Here is a 16,155-nt window from a genome sequence, read left to right as displayed (position 1 = left end):
TTGACTACAGCTCATTGTTCAACAACATAGTGCCTTCAAAACTCACCACTAAGCTAAGGACCCTGGAACTAAACACCTCCCTCTGCAACTGAATCCTGGACTTCCTGACGGGCCGCCCCTAGGTGGTAATGGTTGGTAACAACACATCTGCCCTTCCTGTATTCCCTGTTTACCCACGACTGCATGGCCAGGCATGACTCCAACACCATCATTAAGATTGTCCAATGACACAACAGTGGTAGGCCTGATCACTGACAACTTTGAGACAGCCTATAGGGAGGTTAGAGACCTGGCAGTGTGGTGCCAGGATAACAACCTCTCCATCAACGTGATCAAGACAATTGTGGACTACAGAAAAAGGAGGATCGAGCACGCCCCCATTCTCATTGACAGGGCTGTAGTGGAGCAAGTTGAGAGCTTCAAGTTCCTTGGTGTCCACATCACCAACAAACTATCATGGTCCAAACACACCAAGACAGTCATCAAGAGGGCAGAACAAAACCTATTCCTCAGGAGACTGAAAAGATTTGGCATGGGTCCTCTACAGCTGCACCATCGAGAGCATCCTGACTGGTTGCATCACCGCCTGGTATGGCAACTGCTCGGCCTCCGACCGCGTGAAGTGCGTACGGCCCAGTACATCAATTGGGCTAAGCTTCCTGCCATCCATGACCTCCATACCAGGCGGTGTCATAGGAAGGCTCAAAAAATTGTCAAGGACTCCAGACACCCTAGTCATAGACTGTTCTCTCTGCGGTAGCACAGCAAGCAGTACCAGAGTGCCAAGTCTAGGTCAAAAAGGCTTCTTAACAGCTTCTACCCCCAAGCCATAAGGCTCTTGAACAGTTAATCAAATGGCTACCCGGACTATTTGCATTGTCCCCACTCCACCCCCCATTTTTACGCTGCTGATACTCTCTCTTTATTATCCATGCATAGTCACTTTTCCTCTACCTACTGTACATGTACATATTACCTCAATTACCTTGACTAATCGGTGCCCCCGCACATTGACTCTGTACCCGAACCCCCTATATACAGCCTCGCTACTATTATTGTATTGTTGCTCCTTAATTATCTGTTATATTTCAATTTTTTCCCTTAAAACTGCACTGTTGGTTAAGGGCTTGTAAATAAGTGTCACGGGTGTCGTAAGGATTAGACCAAAACGCAGCAGGAATGTGTATACTCATCTTCTTTAATAGGCTGAAAGAAGGAAAACCGAAACAAAACACGTATACAAAAACAACGACGATAACAGTCTTGTCAGGCACACAGCTAAACAAGAAACAACTACCCACAAAATCCCATAGAAAAACACCCCTCTTAAATAGGACCTTCAATTAGAAGCAACTATGAGTAGCTTCTTCCAATTGAAGGTCAACCCAACAAACACCACATAGAAATAGACATACTAGAACATAACCCAACAAACCCCGAAACACTCTAAACAAACACCCCTCTTAAAACAGAACATAGCCCAACAAACCCCAAAACACTCTAAACAAACACACCCCTGCCACGTCCTGACCAAACTACAATAACAAATAACCCATTATACTGGTCAGGACGTGACAGTAAGCATTTCACTGCAAGGGCTACACCTGTTGTATTCGGCGCATGTGATATATTACATTTGATTTAATAACACTGGCCCATATCAAAAGGCAGCACTTAGAAATGTGCTGTTTAATAGAGTCCCCCTCTAACCCTCAGAAGACCCCAATCCTTCAGCTCTATGGGCTGGATTTAAGGTCTGCAGGTGCATGGGCTAAAAAGGAGAGAGTGGAGAGGGTTGAGGGGAGAGAGAGGGGTGAAGGGTGTGAAACTGAATGGTCAGAGGGGAAAAGGGGAGATGAGAGGGAACACACCCCTACACCCCTTCCCTCCTCCTTTACTCTCTCCCTTTAACCCCCCTCGCTCTATACCTCCCTGCTGCCACACGAGAGAGAGAGAGTGTGAACTGTGAATGGTGCCGCCTGGTGCTACCAACCCTTCCTGGGCGCAGGGTGGGCAGGCGAGCAGGGGGAGGGCAGCCATGCGGCAAGGAGCCCCTTTCTTCCCAGCCACCAGAGGAGCAGTAATGACAGTGGGACTGCAGCTGTGCTCACTGAGGCCTGTGATGGCCTCTGCACCTCACCACACTCCCAAAACTAACTCCCCTACCCCTGGTCCTGCCTCACAAACACCACTCAACCACCGTGAGCTCCCCTAGCCCCAAACCACCATGATAGGATCATGCTGTCAGATCGAGTTGGGGTCAAATCCATTGGACATGGAATTTCTTCATAGGAGAGTAAGTCTGTTTTTGGATTGTCAGGAATTTAGATGGACTCAACCATAGATTTGGTATGGGAGTGAGAAAGGGAAGTAGACCAAAGCCCTTGTCAAAGCCTGAATGGGCCTGTAGACCCACCTGTCAGGTAGTAGGGTACTCCAATGTTGCTGCTGACCTGGAGAGGGCTTCTCTGGGTTGGGTGGAGGATTTCCTCTGCTTCTCTTCAAACCTACATCTCCAATGGGGTTTACATGGCTACCTGTGAACAGACTAGATCACACAATATCCTGATAATTTAATGTAATAAACACAACGTTTTATGCCAAAAATATTTGCAAGCACAAAATATGCAATCCAAAAGGCAGACATCATTGCCTTATCCACAGACCCAAAAGACCCAGCTAGCACATAATGTTCTGAGAACCATATGTTTCTTAAAGCTTGGTTGTCCTATGGTCATTTTGCATACAACCTTGCCACAACTTTCTGGGAATGGTGAGGGTTAGTTATTTGGCTTTGGAACATTCATAGCACATTTAACCTCTTAAATGTAATGGCAAAATGTAGATTTCCACCTAAATAGACATACCCAAAACTATCTGCTATTCATGTGGTATTACATTATTCTGACATGCAAAAAACGTGGTAAATTTGGAAAGACGACATCTGGGAAATTGTGAGGAAATGATCAAAAGATAGGAGTTCAGAATACACAAGATCAAGCACTCACAAAATAACCGTTTTTTGTTTTTTTATTTTGTGGATTATTGATGACTAGAGCTGGAAACACATCAGATGGCTTCCATAACATGTGAACAATATCAGAAAAAAATGGGATTGATAGACCTAAGAACTAGAAATGGCCAGATGTTTTAGTAAGTGGGGTCAGGTGTGGTCACTGGACATTTCCAAGTCTCTGAGCCAGGAAGCAATAGTTCACATTACGCATAAAAGGTCCTAGGCCTTGCTTTGTCCCACCCAGGTCAACTGCATATCACTGAAAAGCGTATCTCATTGGCTACAAGACTGTCAAGGTGCATAGTAGCCAATCCCCTGTGTAATGGATGCCTACAGCGTGTAAGCAGGCAACATCATATATTTTTGATGGGCAAAATCACTAGGCGATGGGCTAGATTTGTTCCTACCAACCTAAGGATTAATTGAATACCCCAAATGTAGCTGGAGCTCAAACACAGACCAAATCGAAGCTTACCTTGTAAGATGTTTGCTGTTTGGTGAAAACGTTGTGTAAAATAAACATTTTGACTCTCGGAGCTGGTGATTATTAACGGTAGGACACAGGCAGACAAATAAGATATCCTCGTGATCTGTGGAGTCCCGGCTTTCGGTGTGTATCAATGTAGTATGTGTTTATTTCGTTTATTCTTCATAACACTAACCGGAATGTAGGTAGCAGACATCTTGAAATGAGGTCATCGGCCCTTATACATCCGTATGCCCATCTATGGTAGTAAGACACACGAAAGATCTGAAGGCACCAATCAATAGCTAAGACACTCAGCTTTTTGCAGACACCCTGCTTTTGCAGATAGGGGCTACCGTTCTCATACCAGACTGAATTTAAAAAAAAGATATCTAATAGGGACCACAAATATGGGGACTTTACACTTAAGAGGTTTTAAGTAACTTTACAAAAAAAACATTTTCTTGGTATTTCATTAATTTAACAGAATGTTTCCTAAAAGTTCTAACACGCTTACATTTAATTTCAATTTTGGTAATGTTCTAGGAACGTTCTCCAACTGGTTTGACATGGGAGATGTTTTCAAATAGTTCAGAGAACGTTAAGAAAACTTTGTTCTGTGGGAATTTCAGTACTTAAGCAAAACGTTTCCTACAGGTTTCCTCATGGTTCTATTTAAAGTCATGTTCGTAAATTGTTCCAAGAACATAAAAAACACAAGAATACTTTAGTAAAGTTCAGAGAACATTCTAAGAATGTTATTTAAAAACATACATTCTATTCTCAGAATGTGACGAAAACGTTAATAACGTCCAGACAACGTTGTAATAATGTTATTTAAAGTATGTACATTCAGTTCTCAGCATCAACAAAACTCTCTCTATCCTCTATCTTGTTAAGTATGTTGGCAGCACCCACTAATTGGCCACACCTGATCTTAATCTTGATTGTTTCCTTTGAAATGGGATCTGGTTGGGTCCTGGACTTTCTGAAGGGCCGCCACCAGGTGGTGAAGGTAGGAAACAACATCTCCACTTCGCTGACCCTCAACACTGGGGCCCCACAAGGGTGGATGCTCAGCCCTCTCCTGTACTCCCTGTTCACCCACGACTCAATCATAAAGTTTGCAGACGACAAGAGTAGTGGGCTTGATCACCAACGACGACGAGACAACCTACAGGTGAGGGCACTCGGAGTGTGGTGTCAGGAAAAAAACCTCTCACTCAACGTCAACAAAACAAAGGAGATGATTGTGGACTTCAGGAAACAGCAGAGGGAGCACCCCCCTATCCACATCGAAGGGACAGCAGTGGAGAAGGTGGAAAGTGGTAAGTTCCTTGGCGTACACATCACAGACAAACTGAAATGGTCCACCCACACAGATAGTGTGGTGAAGAAGGTGCAACAGCACCTCTTCATCCTCAGGAGGCTGAAGAAATTTGGCTTGTCACCAAAACTCTGACAGACTTTTACAGATGCACAATCGAGAGCAACCTGTCAGGCTGTATCACAGCGCATCACCGGGGGCAAACTACCTGCCCTCCATGACACCTACATCACCCGATATCACAGGAAGGACAAAAATATCATCAAGGACAACAACCACCCGAGCCACTGCCTGTTCACCTCACTACCATCCAGAAGGCGAGGTCAGTACGGGTGCATCAAAGCTGGGACAGAGAGACTGAAAAACAGCTTCTATCTCAAGGCCATCAGACTGCTAAACAGCAATCACTAACTCAGAGAGGCTGCTGCCTACAATGAGACCCAGTCACAGAACACTTTAATAAATGGATCACTAGTCACTTTAAACAATGGCACTTTAATTATGTTTACATATCTTACATTACTCATATCACATGTGTATATACTGTATTTTATATAATCTATTGCATCTTGCCTATGCTACTCGGCCATCGTTCATCCATATACTTATATGCACATATTCTCATTCACCCCTGTAGGTTTGTGTGTATTAGGTAGTTGTTGGGGAACTGTTAGATTACTTGTTACATATTACTGCACTGTCGGAACTAGAAGCACAAGCATTTCGCTACACTCTCATTAACATCTGCTAACCATGTGTATGTGACCAATACAACTTGGTTTGATTGAATAGACTAAAATAAACAGCTTTGTATGCAGAAAAAAACATGACATGCTAGTGTCATACTGGTGGCTCAGTGGACTTATTCCATAGATCTAGAATAGAAGATTATTGGTTCAAATCTCCCTGATGCTGTGTAACAATAAAAAATATATGTTTTTACATGATTGATGTCTAATGAAATTAATGTGTTATTAAAAGTCATATTGAAACATTAAGTGAAAGTTATTCAAAAACCTCCAAATAACCTATAATTTCTCTTCTCAGAGCGTTAATAAAACCTTCCAGGAAAACTTTCACGGAACAAGAGTAAACTTCCCTGTAACCTAAAAATAAACGCTCACAGAAAAGGCAAAATGTTCACTTCTGGTGAAACCAAAAATATACGTTCTCACAACTTCCAAGGAACCAAATGTGCTAGCTGGGGTGTGTCACACACTCGCTTAGACAGTAGCATAGTGCCACAGAAGAGGTAGCAGTAACTACAGAGGGTAAAAAATGATATTTAGCTGCAAAGTGGAAGGACAACTGAAGTGGCTTAGTTACTGCAACTTTTGAACTCTGTCAGAAAAACTGTATTAGTCACCTGTTTTAACCGTTACGACACACACACACTGTCCTATGTCACTAGAGCTTCTCCAAGTGCGGAGGAGAAGAGAACACACCCGAGGGACAGGAATAACAGGCCACTCCAGCAGCAGCAGCAGCACGTCGGACACATCGGACACAGTGGCACCACACAAGAGCAAAGGGCCTGACTAACCAACATCTCCTTATCTCCATCTCTAATCCCCTGCCATCTCACCACCACCTTCTCCTGCTCCACAGCTACTGTTTACAGGTCGGACAAGTCAGGGGGAATGCCGGCTTGACTGGTGAAAGTAGACCTCTCTTTCAAAGAAAAGTCCTGGGCTGAGCACAGAAGAGTTATACAAGAGAGGAGTTGGAAAACGATGAGAGATTCCAATTTACATGACAACTTAGTAAAACATTTTTTTTATTACTCATTCAGCCCCTAAATCACTCTGCTCCCCCGCTCTTTCCCTTCTTTAGCCTGTGCTATTAAATCCCCATCTTGACCCCTGATCTGGGGCCTGGGCCATAAAGAGCCCCTCACGGGTCACAGGCCTGATTGTAGCATTTGAATATGAAATGGCCTCCATCCGTCGGGCATGGAAACAGCCCCCTGCTCTGAGACTCCTGAGACACAGGCTGACCCCCAGGAAAGAGGGGCTCCCGCCGTTCAGATCAGCTCAGCAGCCCCGGGCACAGCCACTCTCTATCTCAATTTCATTTCATTCAAGGGGCTTTATTGGCATGGGAAACATATGCTTACATTGCCAAATCAAGTGAAATAGATAGTAAACAAAAGATAAATAAATAATACAAATAAAAACCGTTACATTACAAAAGAATAAAGACATTTCAAATGTCATATTACAAATCAAATTGTATTGGTCACATACACGTGTTTAGCAGATGTTATTACGAGTGTAGCGAAATGCTTGTGCTTCTAGCGCCGACAGTGCACCAATATCTAACAAGTTATGGTGTTGTAACAATGTTCAAATAGTAAAAAAAAAAAAAGAGAAAAAAAAGGGGAAGATAAACATAAATATGGGTTGTATTTACACTGGTGTTTGTTCTTCACCGGTTGCCCTTTTCTTATGCCAACAGGTCATAGATCTTGCTGCTGTAATGGCACACTGTGGTATTTCACCCAGTAGATATGGGAGTTTATCAAAGTTGGATTTGTTTTCAAATTCTTTGTGGGTCTGTGTAATCTGAGGGAAATACATTTGGCAGGAGGTTAGGAAGTGCAGTTCAGTTTCCACCTCATTTTGTGGGCAGTGTGCACATAGCCTGTCTTCTTTTGAGAGCCAAGTCTGCCTACGGCGGCCTTTCTCAATAGCAAGGCTATGCTCACTGAGTCTGTACATAGTCAAAGCTTTCCTTAATTTTGGGTCAGTCACAGTGGTCAGGTATTCAGCCACTGTTCACTCTCTGTTTAGGGCCAAGTAGCATTCTGGTTTGATCAGTTTCTTTGTTAATTCTTTCCAATGTTTTAAGTAATTATATTTTAGTATTCTCATGACTTGGTTGGGTTTAATTGTGTTGCTGTTCTGGGGCTCTGCGTGGTCTGTTTGTGTTTGTGAACAGAGCCCCAGGACCAGCTTGCTAAGGGGACTCTTCTCCAGGTTCATCTCTCTGTAGGTGATGGCTTTGTTATGGAAGGTTTGGGAATCGCCTTTTAGGTGGTTGTAGAATTTAACGGCTCTTACCTGGATTTTGATAATTAGCGGGTATTGTCCTAATTCTGCTCTGCATGCATCATTTTGTGTTTTACGTTGTACACAGAGGATATTTTAGCAGAATTCTGCATGCTTAGTCTCAATTTGGTGTTTCTCCCATTTTGTGAATTTCTGGTTGGCGAGCGGGCCCCAGACTTCACAACCATAAAGGGCAATGGGTTCTAGAGTTGAGTATTTTTAGCCTAATTGGTATGTCGAATTTGATGTTTCTTTTGATGACATAGAAGGCTCTCTCTCCCGCTGCCTCTCGGTCCTTGGGAGGATGAGGAGTGAAGGATGAAGAGAGGGGAGGAAAGGGGGGGCGAGAGTGAGGAAGAGGAGAAAGAGAGGGGAGGAAGGGGGGTGAGAGTGAGGGAGAGGAGAAAGAGGGGAGGAAAGGGGGTGAGAGCGAGGGAGTGGAGAAAGAGAGGGGAGGAAGGGGGTGGGAGTGAGGGAGAGGAGAAAGAGGGGAGGAAAGGGGGTGAGAGCGAGGGAGTGGAGAAAGAGAGGGGAGGAAGGGGGTGGGAGCGAGGGAGAGGAGAAAGAGGGGAGGAAAGGGGGTGAGAGCGAGGGAGTGGAGAAAGAGAGGGGAGGAAGGGGGTGGGAGCGAGGGAGAGGAGAAAGAGGGGAGGAAAGGGGGTGAGAGCGAGGGAGTGGAGAAAGAGAGGGGAGGAAGGGGGTGGGAGCGAGGGAGAGGAGAAAGAGAGGGGAGGAAGGGGGTGGGAGCGAGGGAGTGGAGAAAGAGAGGGGAGGAAGGGGGTGGGAGTGAGGGAGAGGAGAAAGAGGGGAGGAAAGGGGGTGAGAGCGAGGGAGTGGAGAAAGAGAGGGGAGGAAGGGGGTGGGAGCGAGGGAGAGGAGAAAGAGAGGGGTTATTTGAATATGAGACAAGAGGCGATTTGTGTTAGCGTGACAAAAGAACCCACCATCTCCCCTGATTGGTGTCACAGCTCAGGCACTAAAGTCATGCAGACCCCCTGGGTGGGGTGATGTGGGGAGCACCGGCATATTTATGGATCTGAGGTGTAATATTGGAGAGGACAGGAGGGCGGGGAAGGACCTGTCAACAAATTTGAAGAGCTGAAGTGTGCACAGCTACTAAATAGAGAAAAGTTTGCATTTCTTGAAGAACTGCCCAAGACTTAAACCCCCCTCACTTTTTCCTAAAATGGAAATAAAGCAGACTACACCTCACTGCTTTGACAGGTGAGAACTCCAGGCCAAGCCCACATTAACAAATGCATGATAGCCTTGAAAAAAGAGGAGCCAAGGAAGGTTTTGGGAAGACCTAACGCACTCTAACCCTCCAGAGCGACTGAGCTGTGCTTTGACTTTCCTTATCTTCTATCTCCTGCTCTCCGTCTTCCTGCATGTCCCATGTCTCCTGCTATCCACAGGTGGAACCTCAGCCCTGGCCATTTATGTACAATCCATGTCATCATCTGACCCCATGAGACTGGCTGTATGCATACTGTCACCAAGATGGAGGAGATGGATAGGGCTCCGGAGCAGATTAACTGTGGCTGAACCAGCTTTGGGAAAGCCACTTGCTTAATGACACGGTCCTAGAAACAACTGCGACAAGACCAAAAGGAGAAGATGGAGAGAGTGAGAGAGGTCACAGCCCTCTCCAGACAAATTGTGGGCAGGCTAATCTGGGCAGCCCTGCCAGGACACACCTCCAGCTGGCCAGGAGGGAGGGAGAGAGCACTGACTAATTCACAATGGCAACTAATCAATAAGTGACAGAGTCAGTCAGAACTGAACGTGTCCCAGCTCCCCCCACGTTCTCAGGGTAACCAACGCTCCCCTCCCGGCAGGACAAGGCAGGAGGTGTCTCCCATAAACCCCTCACAGATCAGATCAGGGAGGGAACTTTATCCCCCTCCCAACCCCGCTGCACAGGACTTAGTGTGGGGGTCAGGTGTCTGTGGAGGAGGGTGTATGTGTGATATGTGTGTGTGTGTGGGGGGGGGGGGGGGGGGGGGCTTTGTGTGTTTATGGGTTTTGAAGGGGGGGGGCTTTGTATGTATGTTTGCACACGTGTTTGTGAGAGGTTGATGAGTGGAGGGGCGGCATGGGTATTGAGTTTGAGACAGGTTACAGCCAGCAGCTTAATGAACACTGATCTGACAATACTAATATGATCAGGAGCCATCTTATGGGGCTAAGTTGCCGCGAGGCCATTGTGCGTCTGTCAATCTGTGTTCCTTCTCACTGTCCCCCAACCACCACTAATCAATATCTGTGGCCTAGATGAGAGTCTGCCCCCTCCCTCCTACCTCCATTAACCCCTGTGCCCCAATCACTGCATTGTCACTGCATTGTCCTTATACAGTACCATTTTCAGATAGTTGTCACTGGACATATGACATATGTACCTAGAGTGTAACTTACACACACTTGGACCCGTTTTCTAGGCTCTCAAGACGGGTCAAGTAGGGTCAAAGGATTACTTCCTGCTCTTGGTGAGTAAGGTGAAACCCCACTACACGCTTTAGTGTTGGTAGACAATGTGAAATAGGACAACAAATGAATATGGCTTACAGAACTGGACCATCTTCAGGGTTGGATTTCACACTGGAGAGGTTGCCCTCAACACCTCTGTTATTATCACTGACGTACATGACACATAACCGTCGGTATGCTATGTCATTTCTCCATACGGTTATCCCTCTCGGCTGTATGTATGTGTCATCCACCAATCACATACAGTCATCTTCCCAAAAGTTCAAGTGAACCTCAACAACAGGGCTTCGTGGAACACGAGCCCAAAAGAATCCCTGTAGGGAGAACCCTCTACAAATATCCCCTCGCTAGAACAACAACCACCAGCACCAGCGAATACTACCTTTCTAGCCCTGCGTGTGATCTGTGTGTTTTCTTTGGGGACAAAGGAACTGTAAAACCCGTCTCCTATTCACACGCACCTGCTGTGCTAAAACAAACAGTGCTGGGGATTCAGACACCTTAATGGATGAGCCGACCATTAGGGACTAAGTCTGGGTAAACCAGGCCGTGGGCGCTGGGTTGTGTTGACGTACGTACGCTTGGCTCAGGGGATAGAGACGGGGATGGGCACAGGCTAGGTGCTGGGTGTTGTCGAGGAAAGGTAACTCTAGTGTGGCACCTAAGGTCACCTGGCTGGCAGCCTGGCACACCCCCACACTGCTGAGTCATAGGTGAGGCATGTAAAAACACACATTGGCAGCGGGTAATATGGAGAGGAGATACTCTGGTCAGGCCTGCTTTCATACTATTTCTGAGTGGGCAGGTTTAAAAGGGTATGTTGAGTATAGCATGCCAATTGAAGTTATAAATCTATATTAAATTCATAAATAAAGTTAGCCGATTTCCTTTTCTGTTTTCTTTCATCTACTTCCTGAATAGAATTGACATTCACCCCAACCCTGAGTGGATATTAATGTTCACTCTAACCCAGATATCTCTTCATTCTGAGATTCCACACGCCTTATCGGGGGAAGACGAACAATATCAGCATTTCAATCAAAGCTGTTGGACAACAATCCTCGATTACACAAGATTGCCATTCTACAAGACTGCCAATGGTTTCGCCCTGTTAATTAAAGAGAATGCCACAGTCAGAAAGTGGTGCAGGCCTAGACAGATAACACAGTGTGTCCGCTTAATTGAAAAACAAGTACAATTATTTATTTTTAACTTGAATTCTTTCAAGGAACCCTTCCCTGACACACGTCTTCACATTTATACCTAAAACCTGTCCAACGTCTATAAACCTTTCATTCTAATAATTCACCTTCCTACTGACATCAATGGAAGTCATTTGGTCCTAAGGCCCTCCTCTGATTTGGAATTGGCAGTGGCTTTGAAGCCTCTCCCACTCTGGATTCTTTGTGGTTGTGCAACGCATGGTGATACAACCATAAGCTGTAATTAACAAGAGACTTTATGGAGCACGTCAGTTTGGCGGATCGGTGCTGATATCCTCCCAGGCAGAGGAGTATTGAGTCGGTGAACTAAACAAATCGGATGAGAAAAGAGAGGGAAAATAACATTTCCAGTGTATTGACTGAGGCCTCTCTGTCAGTCAGTTAGGGTCAGTGTGAGTGGATGACGCTTGAGCGGATGAGGCCTGGCTGAAGAGGAAAAGAGAGAGAAAGAGGGATGGATGGCTCTCAGTGGGTCAACACCAAAACCCTGACCCCAGGAGGATTTGATGCCATTTTCCCACGCAGGGAGCCGACCTGAGAGTAGCTTGTTAACATCTGCCCCAGTTCAGGGAGATTAACCACCCCACACCGCCCCAACCCCCCCCCCCCCCCCACACACACACACACACACACACACACACTGACTGACTTGACACACACAAACACACCCCTCTCTGCTGGCTGTGAGTCTTGACGGTCGCGCACGAGTGTCACCACTCCGGACAGGCCTGCCTCAAGCTGGACATACAGGGTGCTCCAGGTCAAGCCAGCTGAGCTCAGAGGGGAGGGCCTCCTGGAGAGCCCAGCCACAGCAGATCAATACCAATACAGCCTGCGCCTGCTTCTGGTCTGGAATGCAGCCTGACAGACAGACTGAATTGAACATCTCATCGGAGTTTCAGTCTCACTGCAACGGTCACCTACTGTATATGGCACAAAACCAACCAGATTTCCTTCTAATTATGTGTGTTTATTTATGGAAAGAGGTGTGTCCTGATAAGTGTCCATGGAGACCGAGAAGGCGTGAGATGTCTCAACGTCAGTCAGTCTGTCTGGCACAGATTTGGACAACTTTTCCACACATCACAATGACGTGGACAGAACCTTCTAAAACACCCACTCGTATTCCATCACACCATCTAGTTCACATAGTGGGACACCCATTTCACTTGTTATAACGGCATGAAAAAAACCACAGGAAAAACACACAGTATATCAATGTAAGTATGACACTGAAGCGCTGCAACACACACATAGGGAAACATATGTAAGTGGAAGGGTATAAAAAAAATGCACACACACACACACACACACACACACACACACACAGGGAAACAATCATTTACCAGGGTTGGGGTCAATTACATTTAAATTCCAGTCAATTCATAAAGTAAACCAAATTCCAATTCCACATTTTCCTAATTGAATAGCATTGGAAGAGAATTGGAATTTCACTGTACTTCCTTAATTGACTGGAATTGAAATGTAATTGAACTCAAACTGAGCGTTTAAACACACAATCACAAGCACCACACAGAAGCAGATAGAACCCTCTGGGAATCCACTGAATCCGTGTTCTACAAGGGTATAATTAAGTTCGTTTTTGGAGAAGGTTAAACAAACAGGCCCAGTGAGGTCATAGGCAGATGGAAGTGGGGATATGCCCGCACTCGCTGAGTGGGCACAGTGCTCCACATGACAGGCCCTGAGAGAGGCCCTCTGGGTGCTGCTCAGCGAGAGGGGGGAGAGGAAGGGGTGAGGAGGGTTGTGTGTGGGGGGGTTAGCTACTGAGGGTTTAGCTACTGAGTTACACGGTTTTAGCCATGTTTTAAGTGTCCTCGGGAGAAACAATACAGATCATAGGAAGTGGGATCTAGGAAGTTACATACATTGGAAAACAAAGCTTAAGACTCAGTGCAGCAGTAAGACTTTGATAACTGTTGCATCATATTTCCTGTAGGGCCTTGCTATCCTAATGAAGAAGTACCACAGAGCTGAACCCTACCCGGTTATCAAACAAACTATGAGGGCTGAGCCTGGAGGCCGCTCCACTCGGGCGTCACATACCAACTGACTGATCTAGAACATTTTGACAGATGGCACAGAACCATGACTCTCTCTGACTCTGACCCAGTGCAAACACCTCCGACATGGCCAAACCGGGAAGGGAAAAGCTGCTTAATTGCAAAAAAATGACTTGGAGAGGGTGATTAGCTGATAGGCAGCCGCTAGCGTACTAGAGTGACATAAGACCCTGTCAGTGAATGCAGGGAGGTCCGGATAATCTTTCCCTCCACAAAGGTGCATGGGGCTAATCCAGGCCGCTGTGCTGAGCTCTGGATCAAATCCTACAGGGAGTGTGGGAAGGCCAGCGGGGACTGCCAATGCTCTGGCCCTCTTGGTGGCCGGGGTAGCCTATCATAGGGGGCTTTGCAGGAGTATAGGCATACCTGCTGAGAAGGGTCTGACTGCAACCCGCATCCAGGGAAACCCCAGGGAAGAACCGCTCAGGGAAGAACCGCCCAGGTTAACCAAGCCCACTCTTGGTTGTCATTCTATTGGCTCCTGGCTACTTCCTTGTTCTATGGGTCGACTGTAGCATTGTAGCTAAGCCTAACCCTTTTCCTAAGCTTAACCTCATTCTCAACCTGCTATGTCAATTATTCTCAACTGCTGCGTTAGTTCTCCTAACGTGCTGCGTTAGTTCTCCTCACCTGCTGCGTTAGTTCTCATCACCTGCTACGTTAGTTCTCCTCACCTGCTGCGTTAGTTCTCCTCACCTGCTGCGTTAGTTCTGCTCACCTGCTGCGTTAGTTCTCCTCACCTGCTGCGTTAGTTCTCCTCACCTGCTGCGTTAGTTCTCCTCACCTGCTGCGTTAGTTCTCCTCACGTGCTGCGTTAGTTCTCCTCACCTGCTGCGTTAGTTCTCTTCACCTGCTGCGTTAGTTCTCCTCACCTGCTGCGTTAGTTCTCCTCACCTGCTGCGTTAGTTCTCCTCACGTGCTGCGTTAGTTCTCCTCACCTGCTGCGTTAGTTCTCCTCACGTGCTGCGTTAGTTCTCCTCACCTGCTGCGTTAGTTCTCCTCACCTGCTGCGTTAGTTCTCCTCACCTGCTGCGTTAGTTCTCTTCACGTGCTGCGTTAGTTCTCCTCACCTGCTGCGTTAGTTCTCCTCACGTGCTGCGTTAGTTCTCCTCACCTGCTGCGTTAGTTCTCCTCACATGCTGCGTTAGTTCTCCTCACCTGCTGCGTTAGTTCTCCTCACCTGCTGCGTTAGTTCTCCTCACCTGCTGCGTTAGTTCTCCTCACCTGCTGCGTTAGTTCTCCTCACCTGCTACGTTATTTCTCCTCACCTGCTACGTTAGTTCTCCTCACGTGCTGCATCAGTTCTGCTCACGTGCTGCGTTAGTTCTCCTCACCTGCTGCGTTAGTTCTCCTCACCTGCTGCGTTAGTTCTCCTCACCTGCTGCGTTAGTTCTCCTAACGTGCTGCGTTAGTTCTCCTCCCGTGCTGCGTTAGTTCTCCTCACGTGCTGCGTTAGTTCTCCTCACCTGCTGCGTTAGTTCTCCTCACCTGCTGCGTTAGTTCTCCTCACCTGCTGCGTTAGTTCTCCTCACCTGCTGCGTTAGTTCTCCTCACCTGCTGCGTTAGTTCTCCTCACGTGCTGCGTTAGTTCTCCTCACCTGCTGCGTTAGTTCTCCTCACCTGCTGCGTTAGTTCTCCTCACGTGCTGCGTTAGTTCTCCTCACCTGCTGCGTTAGTTCTTCTCACCTGCTGCGTTAGTTCTCCTCACCTGCTGCGTTAGTTCTCCTCACCTGCTGCGTTAGTTCTCCTCACCTGCTGCGTTAGTTCTTCTCACGTGCTGCGTTAGTTCTCCTCACGTGCTGCGTTAGTTCTTCTCACCTGCTGCGAGAGTTCTCCTCACGTGCTGCGTTAGTTCTGCTCACGTGCTGCGTTAGTTCTCTTCACCTGCTGCGTTAGTTCTCCTCACCTGCTGCGTTAGTTCTCCTCACCTGCTGCGTTAGTTCTCATCACCTGCTACGTTAGTTCTCCTCACCTGCTGCGTTAGTTCTGCTCACGTGCTGCGTTAGTTCTCCTCACCTGCTGCGTTAGTTCTCTTCACCTGCTGCGTTAGTTCTCCTCACCTGCTGCGTTAGTTCTCCTCACCTGCTGCGTTAGTTCTCCTCACCTGCTGCGTTAGTTCTCCTCACCTGCTGCGTTAGTTCTTCTCACCTGCTGCGTTAGTTCTTCTCACGTGCTGCGTTAGTTCTCCTCACGTGCTGCGTTAGTTCTCCTCACCTGCTGCGTTAGTTCTCCTCACGTGCTGCGTTAGTTCTGCTCACGTGCTGCGTTAGTTCTCTTCACCTGCTGCGTTAGTTCTCCTCACCTGCTGCGTTAGTTCTCCTCACCTGCTGCGTTAGTTCTCCTCACCTGCTGCGTTAGTTCTCCTCACGTGCTGCGTTAGTTCTCCTCACTTTGCTGCGTTAGCTCTCCTAATGTGCTGCGTTAGTTCTCCTCACGTGCTGCGTTAGTTCTCCTCACGTGCTACGTTAGTTTTCTTAGCCTGCTATGTAAACAAGAACCTTG

The 16,155-nt window shown here is 46.9% G+C and overlaps 1 long non-coding RNA gene across 1 annotated transcript in view; it reads right to left on the bottom strand.

Moving 5' to 3' along the window:
- Positions 1 to 2,406: 2,406 nt before the first annotated feature.
- LOC115205275 (uncharacterized) overlaps positions 2,407 to 16,155 on the bottom strand; it is a 49,232-nt gene continuing 35,483 nt past the window's right edge. The window contains exon 3 of the long non-coding RNA XR_003880572.1: positions 2,407 to 2,548. This is a non-coding gene — a long non-coding RNA (uncharacterized LOC115205275). The remainder of the gene's footprint in view (positions 2,549 to 16,155) is intronic.

This window comes from Salmo trutta, chromosome 13 (assembly GCF_901001165.1).
Source record: "Salmo trutta chromosome 13, fSalTru1.1, whole genome shotgun sequence".
In the NCBI taxonomy this organism is placed as follows: Eukaryota; Metazoa; Chordata; class Actinopteri; order Salmoniformes; family Salmonidae; genus Salmo; species Salmo trutta.
The sequence above is the reverse complement of the archived record's forward strand: the minus strand, read 5'-3'. Positions and strand labels throughout refer to the sequence as shown.